This window comes from Hylobates moloch, unplaced genomic scaffold (assembly GCF_009828535.3).
Source record: "Hylobates moloch isolate HMO894 unplaced genomic scaffold, HMol_V3 SCAFFOLD_4, whole genome shotgun sequence".
Taxonomy (NCBI): domain Eukaryota; kingdom Metazoa; phylum Chordata; class Mammalia; order Primates; family Hylobatidae; genus Hylobates; species Hylobates moloch.
In genome coordinates this window covers 148,763,190-148,790,712 of record NW_026652279.1, presented here as the reverse complement: position 1 = coordinate 148,790,712, position 27,523 = coordinate 148,763,190, and positions in this window count along the sequence as shown.

Here is a 27,523-nt window from a genome sequence, read left to right as displayed (position 1 = left end):
TGGCATTAATGATTATGTTTCTCTAATCTATAACCAAAGTGTCATACAGTATGTTGTAAGAATCTATAACGTACTCTTCCAAACCTTGATGTGATTCTGCTTCAGTGTAACTTCTGAGCAGATTTGGTGTGATTTTGAACTCCCACTACCTATATATAAGCAGCGAGCTGAAATACCTATGCCCTGTGCCAGAGCAGTCTGACAGAACAGCTCCCAGGCTGCAGGCCTTGGTCCATAGTCATCAGAAGACTTCTGAATAAAAAACTAACTATAATTCTTTGACTGCTTGGTTTTCTTTTCTTTAGTTAACAGAACACACCCCACAGCTGCTGCCATGATAAAATTTAATGATCAACACCACAGTCACGTAAATAACTTGATCTCTTCCCGTGTGTTTTCTTTAAATAGTGAACCCACAACCCTCGATGGGAAACCTAAGGGATATTTTCCATGGACCTGTATTAAAGCATAGTCCCAACGGTTTTTCCTCATTTTCTCTCTCCCTCGTCACTCACTAATTGAGCTCTCCACCACCCTCTGTTTCATGCATTTTTATTTCACCTACTCATTGTGTGTGACTTGACTGACACACACACCAAACCTAACTTTCCCCTCTTATCAGGTCTCTCCTAGAGAGTGGTTATCTTGGCTTGTGGCCACTCTCAACAGAGAGATCACAAGACCGACTCCAAAAGAAATTGAAACAGAAATCATAACACCTTACATACATGAATCTGCTGGGATGAAACAATGAAACTTTGTACTTTATGAACACTGACATATTGAGCCTACAACTTAAATGTTGAGTGCCACTGCCTAAATTCCATTTCAAGTTTTTCTAGCTTACTTCACCAAATGGTGAATAAAAAATACCTCCAGGCAAGTGATACTCAGCCTGCCTCTGTTTAGTTAGAAGATGTAGCTTTGGACTATGCTTATTTCCTCCATACTCATATCCTCCCTTCCAAATGTTGTTTGATAACACTTTATGAATGAGATTTAGCCTTAAATCTTTCCATGCCTTTCCATGCTTTTCCTCCATGTCCAAAATTCTAAGCAAACTTAGGAGCAAAGACAAAAAAACTAAACTTTTAAGTCACAGTAATTATAAAGGTAACTATATTTTCCTTGTGGAAGACCTGATGATATTTTCTTAGAAGTTAAATACAAACTTAATTAAACATATTATACAGATTGAGCATTCCTAATCTGAAAATTCAAAATCAGAGATGCTCCAAAATCTGAAACTATCTGAGCACCAGCACAATGACACAAGTGGAAAATTCCACACATATGCACTTAACACAAACTTTGTTTCTGGAAAAAAATTATTTTAAAATATTGCATAAAATTATATGCATGAAGTGAATATAAAACATAAATAGTTTTCGTCTAGACTTGGCTCCTATCCCCAAGTTCCAAGATATTGCAGTATAGATCTCTCTCTCTCTCTCTTCCAAAATCTGAAAAAAATATGAAATGCAAAACATATATGGTCCCAAGCATTTCAGATTAAGGAAACTCAATCTGTATAGCATGAAGCCTGAGTAATTTTACTAGTCATTTCTGTTACATCAAAAAAGGAGACCTGTCTAATAATCATAGCTGAAATCACATATAAATAGCAAAAAGCGATTATCTAGAATATGATACTTACCATAATGTTCTTCCTTGATTTTTCTTTTTAGGGTAACTAGATTATGACTGTAAAGAGAAAGTAACTAACTCTCCAAAGTAAAGAAAATTTTCCAATCCAGAGTAAAGGTTTTGTTTATAATAGAGAGAATAATGTGGACCCTTGCTAGAGAAAGAAAATAAATGTTGAGCCTTTCCATGCTTTTCCTCTATGTCTGAAGTTCGAATTTTTTCTTAAATTCCAAAGTCATAAAAACCATTTTATTCCCACAATTATTAAAACAGTATATAAAGTAACCATTTATTTTATAAATGTTGAGTCTCCCCTGCCATGGCTTACAGCACGAGAAGGGAGGAGAAGGGCTTCATGATAGATCAGTAATTTTCAGCCTTCCTGCAGCAATATGTATACCAATGGCAGAGCTGAGGACTGTTTTCCTGAATGTTCTGAGTATTCTCTAATCTCGCAAGAACAGAACCTCTGTTCATCATCATTGAGTGATACATGAATATCTAGACTCCTATTCCAGACAACTGCTCCTAGATTATTGGGTTATTTAATAATGGCATAATATTTTTAATGACAAGTGTTTATAGTTATATGGTACTGGGGATGTGATACCATCATTATATACATATTCAAGGCCAAGGAAATCCACAAAATTTTAAGAAGATAGCAGGGACTGGTCTCCCTCTTCCATTATGGATGCAGCCTTCTCACCCTGCATCCAACTCTATTAAATAGCTGAAAAATTAAAATATTTGGACAAAACCATTTTAACATCGTGTGATGATTTATTTTATGTGTCAACTTGACTGGGCCAAAGGGTACTCAGCTATTTGGTCAAATATTTTTCTAAGTATGACTGGGAGGATGTTCGTGGGGAGATTAATATCTGAGTCAGTAGACTGGTAAAGCAGACTGCCCTTTTGAGTGTGGGTGAGCCTAACCCAATCAGTTGAAAGTTTGAGTAAAACAAAAAACCTGACACTTTTGTGAATAACGAGGGATTCCTCCAGCCTCACTGCTTTCGTTTGTGACATCAGTTTTTTCTTATCTTTGGATTTGAGCTAAAGGTCACCTCTTCTTGAGTCTCAAATCTGCCAGCTTTCAGACTGGAACTCACACCATTAGGTCTCTTGGTTCGCAGATCTTTTTCCTGGATCTCCAGCTTGCTGACTTCAGATCCTGGGACTTCTCCGTCCTTATAATTGTGTGAGCCAATTGCTTTTGATAAATATATTTTATTAAAGGAAAAGGAGTCATTGCATAAAAAAGGATACTTGCACACTAATGTTTAAAGCAGCACAATTTGCAATTGCAAAAATGTGGAACCAGTTCAAATACTCATCAATCAACAAGTGGATAAAAAAACTGTGACATATATCACACATATATATGTTATATATGTGAATACACACACACATATATATGTGTGAAAACACACACACATATATATGTTATATGTGTGAACACACACACTATATAAGTTATATGTGTGAACACATACACATATATATGATGGAACACTACTCAGCCGTAATAAGGAATGAATTAATGGTATTCACAGCAACCTGGATGGGATTGCATACTACTCTTATAAGTCAAGTAACTCAGAAATGGAATACGAAAAATTGTATGTTCTCACTCATAAATGTGAGCTAAGCAATGAGGATGTAAGGGCATCAGAATGATACAATGAACTTCGGGGACTCGGGGAAAGGATGGGAAGAGGGTGAGGGATAAAAGAGTACAAATTGGGTTCAGTCTATACTGCTTGGATGATGGGTGCACCAAAATCTCACAAATCACCACTGAAGAAATTACTCATGTGAATAAAGAAATTACTCATGTAACCAATTGCCACCTCTTCCCTAAAAACCTATGGAAATAATTTGTTTAAGTTGTATATAATAGTCCTTCAAAGAAACACAACCAATGATATATATATATATATATATATATATAGATAGATAGATAGATAGATATAGATATAGATATAGATATATATGCACACACATATGGTTATACATAGACATATGTGTATACATGTATATATTTCTTTGAATAACCCTGACTCTTACTAACATACACATGGCCACATCGACACATCCAATTAATTGAAGAAGTTTAACATTTGCTCAGCATTTTGAGCACATGGAAAAATTATTGTCAGTTTTGAAACAACCATTTACGTTTAAAAATGTTTCCATTTTGCTTTCATTTCTATATTCTTATCTAGTTCTCTTTCTCACTGACAGTCCACTAAAAAAGGTTGTGGATATGTAGTATAATTTATGAATTTTAGATTGGGCATCAGCATATCTGTACCTGAACATAGAATTTATCTATCAGTATAATATGTAAACTTGAGCAATTCATTTCTCCTTCCAGATACTACATTTGTCATCTTTAAATTGAAGACAAATGTATGTTTTTTATGGTAGTATTGTAAGAATTGAGAATTAAAATATAGCTTTTTAGTAAATTATAAAACATCATCTGATGTAAGTTTACTGTGTTCATAATAGTAACAGTAATGTTATTATCAATACTTTCCCTAAAACATGTAAAATCCAAATATATAAAACAATTTTACTTTTTCAAGTATAATGGAGAAATATGCCATGCTATTCTGTATTCTGATACCATTTTCTTTTCCTTCTTGAATTATACTTCATATAGCTTTTAATTCAGTCCATCCTAAGCTCTGTTTAGATGATAAATTCATAGTAGTTTATCATAGTTAATTCTTCAGCTATATATCATGATTTATTTAAAGCAAAATTGTAGAAAGAAAAGAAAAATTTTTATAACTTAATTTTATCATTCATTATTATGTCTCCTACAGAAATAAAGCTAAAAAATATTGAATTTTTTTTTCAAAGATGCAAAAGAGAAAATTTAAATAAAATATGTGCCTTCCAGGGCTCAAATAAGAAAAATACAATGGAAATTGGTTTAAAGAATTCATAGTAGACACAAGTATGCAATGTCAAGTTTTACTTGATATAAAAATCTATACAGATCAACGTTCTGCTCTGAAAACACTCTGTTAGGTCTTTATAATACATTAGATTTAACTTTCCTCTCTTTTTCCCTGCTACTACTTATGATAATATTGATGAGGAAAAAAAATGATTATTAGGCACTAACAATGTGCTAAACTCTAATGCAATCTCCATAATACGTTATTATTTTTATCTTTAAAAGAACACTACAAATAGGTAACGTTGCACTCTTTTTTTTTTATTATACTTTAGGTTTTAGGGTACATGTGCACAATGTGCAGGTTTGTTACATACATATCCATGTGCCATGTTGTTTTGCTGCACCCATTAACTCGTCATTTAGCATTAGGTGTATCTCCTAATGCTGTCCCTCCCCCCTCCCCCCACCCCACGACAGTCCCCGGAGTGTGATGTTCCCCTTCCTGTGTCCATGAGTTCTCATTGTTCAATTCCCACCTACGAATGAGGACATGCGGTGTTTGGTTTTTTGTCCTTGCGATAGTTTACTGAGAATGATGTTTTCCAGTTTCATCCATGTCCCTACAAAGGACATGAACTCATCATTTTTTATGGCTGCATAGTATTCCATGGTGTATATGTTGCACTCTTTAACAGAAGGAAAATGAGGACAAAGAGGTTAGACACCGTGTTAGAGGATTGCTTGAATCTGCCCTGTTGTCCAGATCACAAGCTTAATTAAAATCTGCATGGTTAGCAGTTGCTAAACTCCTGTTTCCTCTCAGTGGCCTCAGGTCCTTCGCTCGTTTGCCATATTCAGACATTTCACAAATTCAGATCTCCATTGCCTTACTCTGGGATTACTACCCAAGTTTCCCAGTTGACCTCCACACTAGCAGTTTTTCAGCAGTTACTCTTACTCTCTGTGCAGAAGCTATCATCAACAACAGAACAGAAATAATGAGCCCCAAAAACCAGAGAAGCAAAGGACAGTAGACAGCCTGGGGAGACCAACTTATGTCCAAACAAGAGCAGTTTTCTCACCTGGAGTCACATTCTTCTGTGCTGTTCTCCCCCTGTGCTCTTCTGTTCCAGCTCTGTGGCTGACAGGGACCTTTTCTTAAAACACCTGTCCCTCCTTTCTTCACTTTTCATCCCTCACTGATTTTAATGACTACACTCTGTAGATTTTGATTGCTTTGAAAATAAATTTTTATTTGTTTTTTTTAATAAAGACATACACCATTTGTGCAATCAAAATAAAATATCAGAGGACAAGCAACAAATTGATTGAGAACGTAAGCCTTGGAGGCAGTAAAATTTAGGCACACAATACAGATTTGATCAATATCTCAGACAAGTTAATAAACTTGTTTGGCCTCAGATATCTCATATATAAAAATAGGGAAATAGCTATATTTTGCCTGTTAAGATACTATGAGAAAATGTGGAAATTTTCTCAGCATGCAGAAGAAATTTAACATATAGAGGCATTTCCCCTGCCTTCCACCTTCTATCAACTGGTCAATTTAATAACATGAATCTTACTATCTATTTTTGATAGATAGATGGAAAGATAGATGATATAGATAGATGATAGATAGATAGATAGATAGATAGATAGATAGATAGATAGATAGATAGATAGATAAATACATAATGATAGGTAGACAGATAATTTTAATGAAACAAGTTTAAGCTGCTAAGCCACAGGGTTATGGGTTTAGGCAAAAAATACCAAGCTCAGTAAATGATTTTGAATAGTGTTTTCATACTGATTGTAAAGAAAGTGAGAGAGATCAGAAAAAATACCAAGAAGATGTAAGAGACAGCAAAGTATTGACAGGATAATAGGATCCCACCTTTGAGTGTATAATTTCTGGTGATCCTGAAGAAAGAAATTTGTCTTATGTTACATTGTATAAACATATATCCAATAAAGTGTGAAATTGCTTCTCTGCATTTTCACTTTTTTACCTTTCCCCAAAGCCCTCATCATGTCCAGATATGTTTTATAGTGAAAACCCTCTGTCAAGAAGAGGGACTATTACAGAAAACCCTAGACACATCTCCCTCTTGCCACCTTTCCAGTGGCTAGAAAAAGGTGAATTATTATTCCTGTGCATTAGGCTAATGAAACCTGTTATCTGAAATTTATAATTTTATATACTAGTAAAATTGTAGTTTTATTGTGAGGTACTTTGCGAGTACGATAAATAAATGATTTCTTTATCATGAATAGATTAAATTAGCTTACTAATGTTATAAAAATTTAATATTCTTAACTGGACATTCCTAATAAGAAGTTATCTCTTTTAAAACTATGAAATATTTCCCACCTATGTGGTAATGAACAAAATATGTTACTTTAATAACATTCAAATTGGCAATAAAAGTTATCATATATACTAATAAAAGTGTATTGATATATCACGAGAATGAAATCAGAGTGAGTTTGGAAAATGTCTTCCCCACTATGATTTTATTCAAGATTAAAATATACAAGTTTGAACTAGTGATAAAACATTTCCTTTTACAATTGCATAACGAGTTGTATAATTGTTTAATAAACTCATGACCATAAAATATTTTATATTTTTTAGGATACTTGCAAGTATATTTGAAGAGTAGCAGTTCATGCCAACAAACATTAGGCAATTTGGGAAAATCTATGTTATTCATTCATTTATTCTCTTCTCTTGGCTTTTGGCATGTGTAGTTGCAGGTGCTGGGTTGGACAGGTACATGTTTCTCAGTTTGAAGATGAGTGCTAGAAGTCTACGATTCCTTCAGTTCTGTGTATCTTTGACTTTGTTGCCACTTTTACGATACAAGCTGACTTCGCGGATCCGAATTGCTGAAGCAGATTTTATATAACCATCTTCACTGGTGACTAATTCATGACTAAACTGTAAATGGTCTGGTAATGTTCTCTGTAGAAATGTAGCAACTGCCAGCTCATTCTCTCATTAGTATGCTATTCCAGCAAGAGAAAGACACCTCCATTAAATCTTTAAGTGGAATATATATGCCTTGAAGATTGAAATCACTAATTTTGTTTGGTCAAAACATCTACCATAGATCATTGGCCTTAGTAGGTGCTTAATAACTGTTTTTGGATTATAGTTCCACAATATCACTTTTAATGTGGTTTGGTATTAATAGAGGTGATCTTCAGACAGATTTGTATTATTGCACACATTCTCTGAGTGGGCCAATGTGCACAGCAAAGCCACTTAGAACATTATTTTGACTTTAGGATATCCAAAATGCAAAGGCAACAGAATTTTTAAAATTCAAAGAAATAAATAGGATCTGACATAATTCAAAATATAGCTAGAATTTGAAAAAGACTGGGCAATGCATTTAAAAAAAAATTGAGTAAGGCCAACAGTGGCAAACCTGGGAGAATTTTCATGCTCTTGTGGAATGGTTAATCCTCTAAATGTTCCATCTAGTATCTAAGCCCACCTGCTCATAAAAAGGAAAATTTTAAGTTTTAGTCACTTGTCTTTTGGGAAAGATTATATAATTGTACCATGATATCTTTCATATATCACAAAAGGGAGGCAGCGAACATGTGGGAAATGAATTTGGAAAGCCCCATAAAACTTAATTTAAATTTTTGTTAAGTATCTTCAGTTCCTGAATCTGAGTTGTTATCTGTACAGTGAAAATTATTATATGTCTGAGCCATGATTATGGCAAGGATTATTCAGAATGTCTCTGGAAAATTTTTATAAGCCATAAAGAATTTGTAACCTTATATATTATAAATGTAAAAAACAAATATATGCATAATACAATGCTGATAATGATCATGAAACAATGAGATAAGACTAGAGAATAACTTTATATGAATATATGTGTCAATACATACTCAAAAATTAAGTCTGCATAGTATTCCATGGTGTATATGTGCCATATTTTCTTTATCCAGTCTATCATTGATGGGTATTTGGGTTGGTTCCAAGTCTTTGCTACTGTGAACAGTGCTGCAATAAACATATGTGTGAATGTGTCTTTATAGTAGAATGATTTATAATCCTTTGGGTATATACCCAGTAATGGGATTGCTGAGTCAAAAGGATGAGTTCATGTCCTTTGCAGGGACATGGATGAAGCTGGAAACCATCATTCTCAGCAAACTAACACAGGAACGGAAAACCAAACACCGCATGTTCTCACTCATAAGTGGGAGTTGGACAATGAGAACACATGGACACAGGGAGGGGAACATTACACACCGGGGACTGTCAGGGGATGGGGGGCTAAGGGAGGGATAGCATTAGGAGAAATACCTAATGTAGATGATGGGGTGATGGGTGCAGCAAGCCACCATGGTACGTATATAATTATGTAACAAACCTGCATGTACTGCACGTGTATCCCAGAACTTAAAGTATAATAAAATAATTTTAAAAAGACCTGTCACAATAAAAAATTATGTCAAAAGATTTACCTTGGATATGGCTTAACTTTACCTTCTTTTCATCAATCTCCAGCTGCTAAAGAATTAAATTTAAGAAAGTATATGTTACAGTTTGAATGGCACATAAATGCTTTATCAATTACTATTCTCTAGTAGCAGCTTTATTTAAAAGAATATTGAAATAAATGTTTTGGAAGGAAAAGTATTAAAGGAAGTAATTTTGGAACATGAACATTGGGAAAAGAAGGCAGGCTTTGGATCCAACTCAGCTGGGTGGAAACTTCACCCAGCCATGGCATAATTGATTTTCCTAGGGCTGGGCACTGAAACTGCCTTTTCCTAAAACTCAGCTTCCTCACCAATTGTAAAGTCATATTTTTACAGGGGGATTTTAATATCTCATGGAGTTAGTGTGAGGATTTTATAGAAAAATATATTTCTTTCTCATTCAGCAATATTTATTGAGTCTCTACCATGTCTTAGATGCTGGTTCCCAAATAATGTTGATAAGAACCTCAAGATGGAGATTTCACGTCTGTCTGGTGCTGTCATTCATTTTTAACAAACATGTATTATCTGTATTTCTCTCGCACACGCTCTCTCTTTTTTTTTTTTCAGATGGGGTCTCACTGTGTTGCCCAGGCTAGAGTGTAGTGGTGCAATCTCGGCTCACTGCAACCTCCACCTTCCAGGTTCAAGTGGTTCTTCTACCTCAGCCTCCCGAGTACAGGCATGCACCATCATTTTTGTATTTTTCATAGAGACGGGGTTTCACCATTTTGCCAGACTGGTCTCGAACTCCTTACCTCAGGTGATTTGGCTGCCTTGGCCTCCCAAGTGCCAAAGCAGTGCAATGGCACTCGGCCTATAATTCTCTTTATTTACCACAAGAAAAATAATAATAATTTTAATTGTGACATGACTGATGCTATATATTTCAGGATATGTTCTCATGCAGGAGCTACATAGATCCATCAGGTTCATGGTAATTTGGATGTCATTATTACCCTTGTTTAGCAAAGAATAATGTATAATCTCAACTTTATGCCAAAGGAGTACATTTTGAACTTACATTTAGTTTGTACACATAGCCCTCAGAAACCTCAAGGTACCTAGTAGAAGAAGTTTTGATGTTTGTCTTCTAGAGAATTAGCTCTTCACTCACTCATACTCAAATTGTAGCATACAGTCAAGTGGCATTTCCACCTTTCAGGCCTCGCAAAATTTAGATGTACTTCCGTTATTGTAATTGAAGGGAGGTATAGGAATGTCTAACTTGAAGTAACTACCTGGATAAAACAAGAAATCAAAAGTAATCTTTCAAAGCAAATATCTGGTCATTCGAGGCTGCTCTGTCATATGGTAAATGCCAATCTTTATGTGGGTGAGGTGACGCAGGAGAGAGATTTCAAAGGCTTTCTTGAATTTGTCAGCAGAATTTTACTTTAATTCTATTTGCATTTTAAGTTTCTGCAATATGGGTCCCTTCACTAACTGAAATGCTTTAGAAGCATTACCATCATCTTCCCTCCTTTAAGGCAGATCTGTGTGAGAAGTCAACTGCATGGTGAAAATGAAATAACAAAGGAATGAAAAATTTTTCATATATTAATGTATGAGCCCTTGGGATCAAATGGGTTTAATACACAGGCTTGTTCTTAAAAATACTAACTAATGTGTCAGGATTTGAATCTCTATGTTTACGTTTTCTAAGCACCTACTTGCTACACTGTGAGACATTTTGTACAGTCTATTAGGTTTCTACTTTAAATACTGGCCCCTTCCAGTACTGCCTCCTGAGATGATTATATACTACTTTGATGGGGAATTTAGGAATTCCAAAACTTTTAGTAATACATTTAGAGACAATTCGAGTTACTCCCAACAGATGGCTAATTACATCTATTGTGGGGTGATTTAGCTCTTGGAGGCAATCTTATTACCCCGTTCTTGTTTGAAGACAGGACAGCTTACTGTTTGAGTGTTGTTACACTATATTTGGAAGAAGCATTAGGGATCATCTCCAGCTCCCTCATTATGAAGATGGAAGAACTTACTTTGATAGAGTAACTGGGTAAATCACTTACAAAAATAACTTAACAAACTCTAATTTGGGGACGAAGTAGGCAAAACAATGTGCTTTTTTGCACTGAAGGGTTTTTTTTGTTAAGTTGCTTAGAATGAGGTTAAGAAACAACGTATCCAATACTCTATTTGAAAAGGTAAAATGTGAGACATATAGTAATAGAAAAAGAGAAAGAGCAATGGGAATATATGGTGTTGTTTAGTAAAGGCAGTGACATTTAATCCAACTCTTGAAGAGTAGGTAAGATTTTGATACAAAAAGATTAGGAGGATGTGATAATTTTTTAGAAAGAAAGAGGAAATCACGTTAGCCAAGGCATATAGGGCTTTTAAGATGGAAGCAAAAAGCATGTTGAGTTCAGTTTAGTGAGAGATCTGGCACTAAAAGTAGCTTGAGCTATAGGAAAAGTTCCAGACAAAATAAATTGGATTTTAATTTATAAGGAATTGGAAGTCATTGAAAATATTATCAAAGTAAAGGAATAACATGTTGAGAGCTTTATTTTAGAAAGATAACTCATCTGCAAAAATATTGCCATCACATACACACGAAATAGATGTGGATTGTACGGGTAAAGGTCTGAGGCTGCTTAAGACAAAATGAGAGATATCTTTGAAAATTTATGTTTGCTATAAAATGTCTCCCAATATGTTGCAATATGTATCAAATATGCCTTTCATTTCTTAATATTTAATTTTTCAAGTGCCTTATTTATTGCTCAATATCACCTTCTTTTCATATGTCAAGTAGAAGAATATATTTATCCTGTGCCTTCATTTAAACTTTGATTAAAACCTTTCAGATTTCCTAGCTTAGTTTTAGAATAAGAAATTAAAGTCATATTAAAAATTCTATAAGGATATTAGTAGTAATAACAATTACACGCAGCAGAAATAGTTATCATTTTGTGTGCTTGTAAGTAGCATAGAAATATGCTTTATATGCAGCATGTAAATTATACCCATATTGATTGTATTATATAAATATTACAGTTGTCTTCATTTTACCCTAGGGCTTAGAGACTACTAAAATAGTCTGAGCTCACAAGGACAGTAAGAATGTATCTGGTAATTTCAGATTAAATGGTTAAAATCTGATTTTAACCGTTTAAACTGATTAAAATGGAAAAACCCATTTTAAGATTTCTCAAAATAAGGAAAAAAATACTATAACAATCTATCAAAATTCCATTACTAGGAGATGATTATTTATATTTTGGGGGCAAATTTTATTTACACCCCCATTCACACGCATGAAGAGCTTTGAATTTGCATTCTATATACAAATGTATCTTCTCTGTAATATAAAGTTTTCTTGGGTTTTCCTGAAACAAAGTTATAATTAAAGTTTCTTTTTACTTTTTGAGGAAGAAACATGTGAAAAGTAACTTCATCTATGAAAAAAAGATGATTTTCTTTCCTCTAGACTCAGGGAAGGTTTTAAGAGCATAAGAGCCTTATGAGCAAGTTTTACTCTTACATTTCAAGGCCACAAGTTCCAAAACATGATGATAGCCTATTAGGAAAGAGAAAGGTGATATGCAAAGTCACCTGCCTCCTGAAAGAGTTATCTTTGAGGCGTCTTCTAAAGAAAGAGCAAGCAATTTGGAGGGACATGCAGTACAAGCAACCTCCTTAATTGTGCCCAAACCATTGGTCCTTGTTTTAGATACTCAATACGATGCTGCCCACGCAAAAGAAAAATCCTAGTTATACAGGAACAATAAGATCTGGTAGTTGATAGTATAACATTGTGTACATGATAGACAAAATGATATTTTTTGTAAGGCAAATATTATCATATAAATTCTCTTATTAAAACTCTACCAGTGTTTTCTTTTGCTGTAATGCATAGCAATTATTTCTACCAACACTAGACTAACAGCAAGAGAAGGGGGAGAGATTTTTCACATAAAAGATTGCTGCTGCTCTTAGAACAGAAGAAATAGCTGGTAAACAGAATACTGAGCCTTATGTGGTCTGCCAGGTCTCTCTAGACTCAGGCTACCATGCTGTCCACACTGGCTAAATGCAGTCCTTCCCAACATTGACAGGAAGATTTATAGTTCAGGTTTGGATAACTGAATTTTATATATCTAGTTAGCATACAAGTAAAGACACCAATAAAACTGATATGAATATGTAAGTCAGAGTTTCGAAAGAGAGGTGGCTACATGGAGCTAGAATTTGGCAGTAATTGACAGAAAGATAATATTTAAAGCCATGAAACCAAATGAGATCACCAAGGAAGAGAATATAAAAAAAGAGAAGAGGACCAAGGATCAAGCTCTGTGGTTTTATTATGAGAAGAGATTGGAAAGAAGAGGAGTCGGCAAAGGAAACTGAAAGTGAGTCAATAGTTGAACCAAGAAAGTGTTGCTCTGTGTATTGTGGGAACAAACTGTATCTAGGAGGAGAGACTCAAGAGTGGTAGCTCAGTTCTGCTAAAAAGTCATAAGTAAAATGAGGTCTGAAAACAGGTTACAGGATTTAACAATGGATGATGAGGATTCATGAGTGGCATTGATAAAAAGTGGGATGCTGGAGCAAAAACTGGACCAGAATGTTTTTAAGAAATAATATATTTAAGAAACAATGAGGTAGTGAATAGAAACCCATAATTTAAACATTAGACTATCATCAAAAATTAGATTTTGTTGCAATTTATTACTAAGAGCAATAAACAGATAAAACAAAGGGCAATAAATGGATTTGTTTTTGTAATTCTCTGATTATTTTCTGAAAATGATAATTCCTGGAGGCGAAATTACTGGGTGAAAAAGTCAAAATATTATTTAAAAAATGATTCTTCTTGCACATTCTTATGGTGCTGAAAAAAAAATTGTTGCCTTGCCTTTTTGACTGCTAGATTATTCCTATTTTCTGTATTATTTGGATAGAACTTACACAATATTTTATTAATAATAGTAAAAAAGTCATATTTTATACATAAAAAATGTGTCTTCTGTTTTACTATTAGATGTGGAACTAGCTACTAGATTGCCCATATTTTTTATTATGAAATCAATAACATGTTCATCATAAACAATGTGACAATTGTAAAAAAAAATGGCAAAAAATAAAAGCCCCCATTTACTGAGATGCTTTTATGTATCTTGATAAATTGTTGCAGTTTTCATCATAACAATTGTAGATTCCACATAGTTCTTTGAAGAATATGTTCTCTAAATGTGTGGTGTTTTGTTGCATAGTGTTTTGTTAGTACCTATTTTGTCCATGGCCTATCTAGTGAGAGAGTCATTATTTGATTTTCATTTTATAATTGGCACTTTTCCATATGCTGCCTCACAAAAATGCGTGGGTCAGACACAGGACAAGATTTCAAGCAGTTCTTCACACATATCTGTTGAAAACTAACTAAATCAGGAGGAAATACCTCTGTCTTTTGTCATTTGTCAGGATTTCTTCAACCTAATTTTATCAGTAAGTCTTTCTTATTGTTCTATAGAGCATAATAACTTTCTGGGTTTTTTTAAAGAATAGTTTTAATTATCCCTATGTTTATTATGAAGTCCTATTATCCAGAGCAAGAATTGGCAAACCATGGCCTGTTGGTCAATTCTGCAGTCACTTGTTTACAAAAAGTTTGCAGAAAGGGTTTTATTGGAATTCAGCCATGCTTATGCAATTACATATTGTCTGTGGCTGCTTTTGCACAGCAGTAGAACTGCAAAGTTGCAACAGTTTTTATGGCCTGAGAAGCCTAAAATATGTACTATCTGCCACTTTACAGGAAAATAAAATAGTTACAATCCCATCTAGAGCAGTAGTTCTCAAAAATTTTCCCTTTGCTGTCTTAAAAATAATTGAAGATGCCAAAGATCTCTTTTTTTATGAGTTATGCCTACCTATATTTGCTGTATTAGAAATTAAATCTGAGAAATTTAAAATAATGCATTAATTTATTTAAAATAACACGTTTACCCATGACATGTTAACATAAATTATACTTTCTGTGAATAATAATTATTTCTTCCAAAATGAATTGGTGTAGTGACATGAGTGTTTTACATTCTTTGCAAATCTCCTTAATGACTGGCATAATAAAATACAATATTCTTATATCTGCTTCTGCATTTAATTTGTTGTTATTTGATGTTTTGTTAGAAGCAGATAAAGAGAATACAGCCTCACACGGATATGTATTTGGAAAATGAGGAGTATCATAATGGCTTTTCAACTAACTGAGGATACTAAACAAGTTGTAGTTTCATAAACGTGAGTTGCACTAAAGGCTCTGAGACACTATCAATCAACTTTTCTCAAACTCTTACATTCTACTTGCACTTTGAATAGATACTCTACTTATGCACGATTTTGTAATATCTTTTTATCATACAATGACAAAAATACACAGTTTTTAAACCACCAATCTCATCAGAAAGACTTCATGCATTGAAACACTAGTTAACTCAAAAGAGAGAATATAAGATTTCCATTATTATAATACTTAAAAGCTCACGTTGCGTTACTGCCAGAAATGCTGTGAGGTGTTTTTTTTTGTTGTTGCTGGTTTTTGTTGTTGTTGTTGTTGTTTTGTTTGTTTTTGGCAATGACTGACTTCACTGATTTTGGAAAAAAAAGTCTACTTATTACCCAAGTCACAATAACCATGGTTTAGCTATCAATTGTTCTTTCAAGTAAAAATGTTGCTCCATTTGTAAATGCAATTAGTTCAGCCAACAACAGAAACAATTACACAACTGTTTTTTCCTAGAGTCAACCATGTACTTTCATATGCAAGAGAAGTCCTTGCATTTTGTTACACAGGACATTAAAAAGACACTCAGGAGTTTGTGAACCATACTATGCGAATTGATAATCTCGTTTCTTATTTATTTTGTTCCTTGTCACTTTCACCATTTACCAGTCCTAAGGATGACTTTGGTACCTTTTAAATTCAGGTAGAAAAAAACTCATCACATACACTAGATATCACAGGGAAATGTCTCGCATTCTTGGTGCACAGGTAACTTGTCTGTCTTGGCCCTACAAGTTCTGACTCCTAGCAATCTGGAAACCTTGCTATAAAATCTATATTTCTTTCAGATATTTTGGTAGATTTCTCTGGCCAATTGTTTGGAAGTAAGAAGAACGGTTAGCTAGTACATAACGTTGGAGACACCCAGACAAACTGCTTGAAGCTTCATTGTCTCCTCAGTAAACTAGAGGTATGATTGTGCTGTGCTTGTCTCACAGAATACTGAGATAACAGTTTAGATTATCTATCTTCACCTCCCCAGTTTTATTCATGCTTAATTGACAAATAAACTATTTATTACTGTTGTTCGTTTTTGTAGAGACAGGGTCTATGTTGCCTCAGCCTCCCAAAGCGCTAGGATCACAAGCGTGAGCCACCCCACTCAGCCAATACTGTATTTTTTTTTTCTTTTTTTTTTTTTTTATTATACTTTAGGTTTTAGGGTACATGTGCACAATGTGCAGGTTTGTTACATATGTATCCATGTGCCATGTTGATTTCCTGCACCCATTAGCTCGTCATTTAGCATTAGGTAGAATCAATATCGTGAAAATGGCCATACTGCCCAAAGTAATTTATAGATTCAATGCCATCCCCATCAAGCTACCAATGACTTTCTTCACAGAATTGGAAAAAACTACTTTAAAGTTCATATGGAACCAAAAAAGAGCCCGCATTGCCAAGTCAATCCTAAGCCAAAAGAACAAAGCTGGAGGCATCACGCTACCTGACTTCAAACTATACTACAAGGCTACAGTAACCAAAACAGCATGGTACTGGTACCACAACAGAGATATAGATCAATGGAACAGAACAGAGCCCTCAGAAATGATGCCGCATATCTACAGCTATTTGATCTTTGACAAACCTGACAAAAACAAGAAATGGGGAAAGGATTCCCTATTTAATAAATGGTGCTGGGAAAACTGGCTAGCCATATGTAGAAAGCTGAAACTGGATCCCTTCCTTACACCTTATACAAAAATTAATTCAAGATGGATTAAAGACTTAAATGTTAGACCTAAAACCATTAAAATCCTACAAGGAAACCTAGGCAATACCATTCAGGCCATAGGCGTGGGCAAGGACTTCATGTCTAAAACACCAAAAGCAATGGCAACAAAAGCCAAAATTGACAAATGGGATCTCATTAAACTAAAGAGCTTCTGCACAGCAAAAGAAACTACCATCAGAGTGAACAGGCAACCTACAGAATGGGAGAAAATTTTTGCAACCTACTCATCTGACAAAGGGCTAATATCCAGAATCTACAATGAACTCAAACAAATTTACAAGAAAAAAACAAACAACCCCATCAAAAAGTGGGCAAAGGACATGAACAGACACTTCTCAAAAGAAGACATTTATGCAGCCAGAAAACACATGAAGAAATGCTCATCATCACTGGCCATCAGAGAAATGCAAATCAAAACCACAGTGAGATACCATCTCACACCAGTTAGAATGGCCATCATTAAAAAATCAGGAAACAACAGGTGCTGGAGAGGATGTGGAGAAATAGGAACACTTTTACACTGTTGGTGGGACTGTAAACTAGTTCAACCATTGTGGAAGTCAGTGTGGCGATTCCTCAGGGATCTCGAACTAGAAATACCATTTGACCCAGCCATCCCATTACTGGGTATATACCCAAAGGAGTATAAATCATGCTGCTATAAAGACACATGCACACGTATGTTTATTGCGGCACTATTCACAATAGCAAAGACTTGGAACCAACCCAAATGTCCAACAACAATAGACTGGATTAAGAAAATGTGGCACATATACACCATGGAATACTATGCAGCCATAAAAAATGATGAGTTTGTGTCCTTTGTAGGGACATGGATGAAACTGGAAAACATCATTCTCAGTAAACTATCGCAAGGACAAAAAACCAAACACCGCATGTTCTCACTCATAGGTGGGAATTGAACAATGAGAACTCATGGACACAGGAAGGGGAACATCACATTTAGGAGATATGCCAATACTGTATTTTTGATCCACGGTTTGTTGAAGCCCCAGATATGGACCCTGAGGACATGAAGGGCCAACTGTACTGACTGATCTCACATATAAGTTCCTGATGTCAGTGGGAAAACTTCACTTTTCTCATCGTTAAGTGTGATGTTTGTTGTAGGTTTTGGTAAATATCATTGATCACATTGCGGACCCTCTCTTCCTAGGTAACTGAGAGTTTTTATACTGAATGGATCTTAGATGTTGTCAAATGCTTTTTCTACATTTAATAATATAATCATATGACTATTCTTCTCTAGCTTATTGATATAACTTAGTTAATATTTATTTATAGTATTTTAATTGACAAATCATAATTGTATAAATTGATGGGGGACAGTGTTTTTTTGTTTTTTTTTTTACAATTGGGCTTTTCATTATTAGAAATAAACATCACCCATTTTAATATGTATATGTGTGTATATATGTGTATATATATGTATATATGTATATATGTATATATATGTATATATATGTATATATGTATATATATGTATATATATGTATATATGTATATATATGTGTATATATATATATATATATATATATCCTTACAGTCTTCTTGATAAGCTGACAACAGAGTCAAATGAGGCACAAATGTATATTAACTTCAGAGAAATCCTTACAAACAATAGCCTAAAACTTTTTGTCTTGTCTCGTTATTTTATAGTTAAATATAAAATTTATTGCAGGTTGATTATTTTTGCCCAAAATGCATGATACTCAAACGTTAGTTAATACAAATAACTTTTATCTATTTTGATATCATGACTTATTGTAGCTTGCAACTTCTATAAGTTGTCTCCAAACTCAGTCTATACCAATTTTCTATTTCGCAAATTTGTTCACAAGCCATACATTTCATTACATAATAAATTTAAAGTAAATTAAACAGCACATTCTTAGTTAAATAGGAAAAGAAGTCAAAATAGAATTATTCAAGTTTGTATTTAAATAAAATCAATAATTGTTCATAATGATTTACCTAAAATCAAGTAATTTAACTTTTCATTTCTTATATACTATAACATTTTAAAATAACTAAAATATCTCCCATGATGGTTTGCAAAAATTTTTCTATGTAAGTCAAAACAAGTGAAACCTTTAAAGAAGCCAGGAAAAAAATGTGTCAATAATTATTTGTATCCATTTTAAAGGGAATGTTGCCATTCTTGAATGGATGACTGGTAACTGGATAATATGAGGCCTCGTCAGTTGCAGAAGGGAGATTAAAGGGCAATGGGATAGTCCGTTGATTAGAATAAAATGTTGTGAGACCATTCTTGCCAGGCCTTGCCCTGTCTACCTCACAGAAGCATCTTTTTATAATTTCCTGTTCTAGCTCTCAGTGAAAATCAGTGATCTCTTCAAATAAATGCTAGCCTTAAATATGTTACACAAATCCCTATATTACTTATGTTCTCTTTGCTCTTTGAAGATATATATAGGTATTTATATTATTTTGAAATACTAATCATAAATCAGCAGCAGTTGCCCAATAATATATGGGCATTATTTGAATCATCTTGTTTGGTGTGTTTATTCATGTTCAAGTTCTGACTTTATTATTAATTTATTTTGATTAGAGTAAATACATTTTACATCTACTATTACATCCAAATGCAGCTAACAAAATTCAAAATGATTTTGATCAGCATCATTATTTTCCAACAACATTGATGTTGCTTGACTATTCCAACTGTTAATTACTTAATTAATTTAATTATTATTGTAGATTTAAGGAGTATATCATGTTTGTTACACAGATGCTTAGTGTAATGAAGTTTGGGCTTCTAGTGTACCCATCAGCCAGATAGTGAGCACTGTACCCAGTAGATAATTTATAGATATCTATTAATAGATAATAGATAATTTTTCAACCCTCACCCCCTTTCCCAAGGTCTCCTCTTTTGTAGTCCTCAGTATCTATTATTTCCATCTTTCCGTCATGATGTCCATATGTACCCATTGTTTAGCTCCCAACTCTAAGTGAGAACATGTAGTATTTTATTTTTGGCTTCTGAGTTATTTCATGTAGGATAATAGCCTCTAGCTCCATCCATGTTACTGCAAAGGACAGAATTTCATTATTTTTATGGCTGCATCGCATTCTATAGTGTACATATATCACATTTTCTTTATCCAGTCAGCCATTGATGGATGGTTAGGTTGATTCCATGACTTTGCTATTGTGAATAGTGCTGTGATAAACACTGCAATGGAGGTCTCTCTTTTATATAATGATTCCCTTTCCATTGGGTAGATATTCAGTAGTGGGCTTGCTGGATTGACTGGTACTTCTCTTTTTAGTTCTTTAAGAAATCTCCATACTGTTTTCCATATATGTTATATTAATTTACAATCCCAACAATAGTGTATAAATGTTTCCTTTTCTCGGCATCCCGAGTGATGTTTTGATACACGTATACAGTGTGGGATGATTAAATCAAACCAAATATCAACCAGTTATCATTAGTAAGTTTTTCAAGCCAGTTAAATTTAGCATTTGGGTGTTGTTCTTAATTAATTTTTTAATGTTGAACCAGCTTTGCCTACTGCAGTTTATAATTCTTTTTATATGTTGTTGGATTCAATTTGATAAGATTTCATTGACAATTTTTGCACCTATATTCATGGATGATATTGGTCTTTCGTTTTATTTTCTTGTGTCTTTGTCTGGTTTTGATTTTAGGGTGATGGTGGTCCTATAAAATGGGTTAGCAAGTATTCCCTCTGCCTCAATTTTCTGCAAGAGGTTATAAAGAATTGGCATAATTTTTTCCCTGATTGTTTGGTAGAATCCATCAGTGAATGCATCTGGGCCTGGTGCTTTCTATTGTGTAACACTATTAATTATTGATTTAATTTCTGTAATAGATATAGGGCTATTCAAATTATCTATTTATTTTGTTTGAGTTTTGGAAGGTTGTGCTTTTCCAGGAGTTGGTCAATCCAGGTTATCAAACTTGTGGGCATAAAGTTGTTCATAATAGTCTTTTATTACACTTCTAATGTCTCTGAGGTTTGAAGTGATATCTATCTTTTATTTCTGACATGAGGAATTTATGTCCTCTCTCTTTTTTTCTTTGTTAGCCTGGACAGAGGCTAACTTTAGTGAGCTCAAAAATCCAGCTTTGGGGTTTATTTTCTCTGTTGATTTCCTGGTTTCAGTTTCAGTGATTTCTTCTAAGGCAGATCTACTGGCAACGCGTTTTCTCAGTATTTGTTTTTCTGAGAAAAATCTTTATTTTTCCTTCTCTTTGCAAGGATAACTTTGCAGGGTTGAATTCTAGGTTGGTGAGGTTTTTCCCTTGATGTCTTAAATATATCATTCCACTCTTTTCTTAATGCAAAGTTTTTGGGAGAAGTTGAATAGAATTCTTATTTTTGCTCCTCTTTAGGGAAGGTGTTTCTTTCATCTGACTTTTTTCAGAATTTTTTTTTTAATCTTTTTTTTTTTTTTTTGAAAATGATATGTGTAGGTGTGGTTTTATTGACATTTATAATGTTTTGTGTTCTCTGAGCTTCCTGGGTCTGTGGTTTGGCATTTGACATTAATTTGGAAAAATTCTCAGTCATTATTGTTTTAAGTATTTCTTCTGTTAATTACTTACTTTCTTCTTCTTCTGCTATTTCCTTTAGAGTTAGGTTATACCTTATGTGGTTATCCCACAGTTCTTAGATATTGTGGTTTGTCTTATTCTGTTGTATTTTTCCTGCATTTTTTCCTGTTTACTTTCAGACTTTTGGATGTTTCTACTGAAGTATCCTCAAGCTCAGAGATTCCTCGTCCATGTGCCATCTACTTACAAGCCTGTCAAAGGCATCTCTATTTCTGTTACATTTTTGATCTCCAGCCTTTTTGTTGTTGTTCTTTCTTAAAATGTTCATCTCTTTACTTTTTTTCCTGTTTCTGCAAGCTGTCTACGTTATCCATTAGAGCTCTTTTCTTATAAATTAGTGTGATACATTTGCTGCCTCAGCATCCATTTTTAAGCCTGACATTAATTTTTCTGAAATCCAGTCATAGTTTGTCACCTTTGGATTAGTTAAAACTTCCCATCACTTAGTGGTTGTAGATAATATAGTCCACTTGTTTCTTATCTAACAGATCCAAAACTAAACACACTTCATAGCTGCTGACCATAATCAAACATAATGGTTAACACCAGAGTCTTGTAAATAAGCCCGTTCCTTGACATGTGTTTCTTTAAACTAAGCAATCTATAAATCCCATGGCAAAGCCTGAGGGATGTCCGTAAACCCACATGTCTATAAATAAAGGCGTAGACTCAGAGGTTCTATTTCTTTCTCATTTCCCACCTGCTGGTTGAACTCCTTGTCACCTCCAGGATTCCTTTGCCCTTTGGATGGCACTTCTAACCTCTCAGGAATCTGTAAGTAATATATATTTTTTTCTGTTGCAAGCATTTCTATTTCACTTCCTCACTGTGTCTCACTTCACCAACACATCCAAACCTTACTTTCCTCTGGAAAGTGAATATTTTGCCTTATGAACACTTTCAAGAGTGAGACTTTAAGATCAAATTAGAAAGAAACCATAACAATAACCTCAGCATATTAATCATAATTGTTTTACATTGCCAGTCTGATAATTCCAACATTCCAGCCATATATGAGTCTGGTTCTGATGCTTGGTCTGTCTCTTTGAACTGTATTTTTTTGTCTTTTAGTATGCCTTGTAATTTTTTTCCCTGATGGCCAGAAATGATATACTGGGTAAAAATAAGTTTATTAGTAGGTCTTTAGTAATGTGGTGGTAAGGTGTAGGTGGAAGGAATGAGTTCTATAGTCTTTGATTAGGTCTGGGTTTTATAGTGAGCCTGTGCCTCTCAACCGTGAAATTCACATGTGCTTCTTCATTCCCCTATTCTCCCCTTCTTGGGACAGGAGAGTTCAATTGGGCTGAAGCTGGGCTTTCCCTTCCTCCACATGGAAGACTAGAGCTTGATGAAGTTGGGTCTCCCCATTTCTCTAGGTAAGTTAGGCTCTGAGAAAACTCCAGCAGGTTAAGCTCTTGTTAAATAGTCCCTCCTTGTGCAGGCTTTGTTACAGAATACAGAATACTCTGGAGTATTTCAAAATGGTTCATTTTTCCCTCTTCCTGCTGGGAAGCATTAGGTGATTTTTTTTTCAATATTTACTGTGAGGACCTGGTAGAATTCTTGGAGGTAAAATTTATGAGTATGTGAACTCAACCGCCATAACTGTTTTACTATGGAATTTTTAGCTTTCAAACTTGTTCTTACTGCACCTCTAGCAATTCATCGATTACAGTTCAGGTTTCTCTACCCCTGCACTGGTTTCCACAGAGGTTTCAGCTGGTGGATGTCGGCTCAGGTAAATTTTATTTCTCCATATTTATCTGTCAGTCTCTCCAATTTGGGTGGGGGGGGTGGGCAGTGGTTTGCCTCCAAACCACTTGTGTCCCTTGTCTTTTGAAAATAAGAAGAGTTGATTTTTCAGTTTCCTCAGCTGTTTACTTGAGATAGAGTGACAATTTGCAAGCTTCTTACATCACAGACCAGAAATCCGAACAAATTACTATTACCATTTTCTTCTAACATGTTAAGATGACCCTCCAAAATATCTCATTATTACTTTAATTTTCTCAAATATATTTAAGACTTATTTCCACAAACAAAAATCATGAATCTTGTGACTATGGTCTTAGGTAAGTTGAAATCCTATTTGCTGATACAACCTACTTATCTAAGCCTGTATTAATGATTAAAAATTGTAAGTTAGTAAAGACTTCCTGAGGTTCTATAAAGATAAGTTAGGCAGGTTATTTTTCCAAAGAGAAATGACACTCTTCTCCTCCCCATAGGCAATCTGTACATTCCAACACATCACATGATCACACTAATAATAAGAAACTGACAAAACTACTGATTTGCTTTCCCTGGTCCATCTTTTTGAGGACTCATGGGAAATAATAGCTCAATAATCACAGACTATTTCCTTTTGCTAAAAACGATCATGATGTTACTGTGTAAAGAGCCTGCCTAATACCACAGGGTATTAGTTACTCCTTGGGAGAAAGTAAGAATCTGTTTTAAGCATCTGAGATCAACAGGGAATAATTCAAGGCAACTTTTCTCCCCTCAAATAACCTACTTTAAGTTCCTATAAAAAGTTTGGGCTTTGGAAAGACAATAGGAGGAATGGAAAAAATCTGGGAGATTTCCAGATATGTAAAGTAAACCTTTGAGCTCAGAGGTATCCATACTCTATCTTTCTTCCAAAAATGAAACAAATAAGAATTTCCTTATTTTTATCTCCACATCATAAAGCAAAGGTGAAAACGGTCTTCATTGTTCATCTTAAAATGTGTCAGGAAAAGATCTACATCATTATCTATTTCTAAAGACTTGGAGCAATAATATTTTAGAGTTTGTTACTAATACATATGTGATATTCAGGAAAAATTTATTTAACAGTGATAGAAATTCAATGCTGATTACCCATACAGAATCAAAGAAAAAAGAAAAACAAACAAACAAACAATTGGCTTATGTATGTGAAAATGTGAGTTTAGTTTGACTTCTGGTACAACTCTATCTAGGGAGACAATTAGTATTACCAGGACTCTATTTTCCATCTCTTGGCAAGGACCTCTCTATGACTTAGTTGTATGAGTGGCCAGAAGCCAAGGATTCCAAAGTTCCTGCTTTTGAAACTCTATCAAAGAGAGACCACATTTCCCCAAAACCTTGGCAAAAATCTAAAATAAAAAGAAATATTGCAAGAAGTTCTCTGATATGTTCATCTTGGGCTCTCAGTTCACATCTCATCCATAAACAAATTATTACCGTAAGATATATAGAACACTTTGCTTGGCTAAACATAAGTCTGATGCAGAGGGGTGCTAGTAAAATTTGACAGCCAGCTTTCTGGGGTTGGGAGTGGGAGGCAGACTTTGATTTGTGACATTTTAAAATTTCTGTGATGTAAATACTCCCACCATGACCAATTCCAAACTGCTGATATGAAGTAATGAGTGCATAATCAGGAAGAACTACACAGTGGCTTAAAATTCCCACCAATTATAGACAAATGTATAGAAAACTCTGGCTAAACCTAAGTCTAATGCAATATTGTGCTGGTTAAGTTTAGAAATCTGCTATATTGTATCCTTACACATAATTATCTTATCTACCCAAAAAAGGGTTAATTTGCATTCAATGTTTTCATATTTTCACCACTAATTTATTTAGCTTGTCTAATTCCATTATCTTGAATAATCTAAATTAATATTAGACTGAAGTAATGAGAGTTGTAATACTGGTAATGTTTCTTACATTAATAAGAATTTTTCTAACGCTTCATCCTTAAGAGTTATGGTGGACTTTATTTTAATTATAAAATTCATAAGGGAGTACTGGGAAGGGAAGAGCGTGGTCCCTTTAAATGATACAGAAGAGGGAAAGGGAAGTGCTGGGGAGAGGAGGGCGTGGTCTCTGGCTAGGGCTCCAACGGTCAGGAACCTCGGTGAGGACAGGCACACCTGCTTTCCCGCCCAAATGTCGCATTTTCCAAGACCATCCTGGCTCTCCACGCCCCCATTCTGGGCCTGTAAAAGCCCAAGACCCTTGCAGGCAGATACACAAGTGGCTGGACGTCCTAATGAACAACACATCAGGAGAAGAAGACACAAGCTCTGGTCATCCATAGGAGCACGCCAGCAGAAGAACACGCTGACAGGCACCCGGAAGCCAGCAGGCCGCGGACCAGCGGGAGGAGGCGGGGGTTGGCCTGGGCAGTCAGAGGACAGCTGGGGCTGCCGAGCACCCCAACTCCAGGGGAAAACCATCTCCCTTCTGGCTGCCGCATGCGCGGAGAGCTACTTCCACTCAATAAAACTTTGCACTCATTCTCCAAGCCCATGTGTGATCCGATTCTTCAGGTACACCAAGGCAAGAACCCGAGATACAGACAGCCCTCTGTCCTTGCCACAACGTAGAGGGCCTGACTGAGCTGGTTAACACGAGCTGCCTATAGACGGCAAACTCAGAGAGCATCCTGTAACACATGCCCACTGGGGCTTCAGGAACTGTAAACATTCACCCCTAGACCCTGCCCTGGAGTAGGAGCCCCACAGCCTGCCCGTCTGTATATGCTCCCCGAGAGGTCTGAGCAGCGGGGCACTGCAGAAGCCAGCTACGCCGCCATCACGAGCCCCTCGAGGGGGACGAGGGAGCCTTTCTCTTTTCAACTGGGTACATCGACCGTGATCCTGGAAGGTGAGTATGTATGAATTGCGAAACTATCCGGTCTTCCTCTCTTCTGAAACTCTGCCACCTCTCTCTTTCCTGTGAGTAAGAGGCTCTGTTTCCCTTCAGGGAGTTTTAAACTGCCCTAATTGGCCGTCAAAACCCCCAGACTTTAATTATAAAATGAGTAATGAACAATTCTTATCAGTTACAATAACAATTACAAATTATGTTATTTATATATTAAGTTACAAATATAGGCTACAAACAATGAGTGCATATATCTGTAAGCAAATATGGTATAAGATTTTTAAATAAATTACCTAATTTAATCATTGGATAAATTTTATTAACTATTATTATAACTATTCCTTAGATGAAGGCATAGAGGCTCTGAATGTTTAAATTATTTACTCTACTAACCAATATACATTTTCAATTATAAATTGGAAAATCTATGTCTAAGGAACTCAGTACTAAATTTTTTTCATGTATCAAGTGAATTTTTAGTATATAAGGAGAATATGCATTATATGTTGGCAAGAAAATGTTGGGATAAATCAGGAATTATTTTTTATCGATACTGATCTAGATATACTTTATATGTATTGCTACATTTTTTATCCTGACAATAAAGCCTGTGAATAAGAAAACCATTAACCATCAGAGAAAAATGCCATTCACAGGTATATAGTCATCTATTTTAATTAAGCATATTATATTTAATTAAATACAGCCAATAGAATTTTCTAAATTTTACCTTTTGTTTTCAGTTTAGAGACCACCAAGAAAACAATGAAATAAAATTTCCAGATTTATGCCAATTATTTGTTAGAAATGCCACATTGGAAATGAAAGCCATGAATATCAGTAATAATATTTATGCATGTCAATGTCTAAGAAGCATCTGAACTCTCTTTTTTATATTTTACTTGAAATGTCAGCGAGAATACCTTCAACAAAGTTGATGGAAAAAGTTCTCTCGCATATTGATTAGATGCACATAAATAGGAATCTCATGATTGGAGAATAGAGGATACTAACGCATAAGCTATTTCCCATCTTCCCGCTCAAGTTAATCACAACTTTTTTCTTTATTTACCTCCTCCTTGGTATTCAGAACTCAGTTCAGTCGTC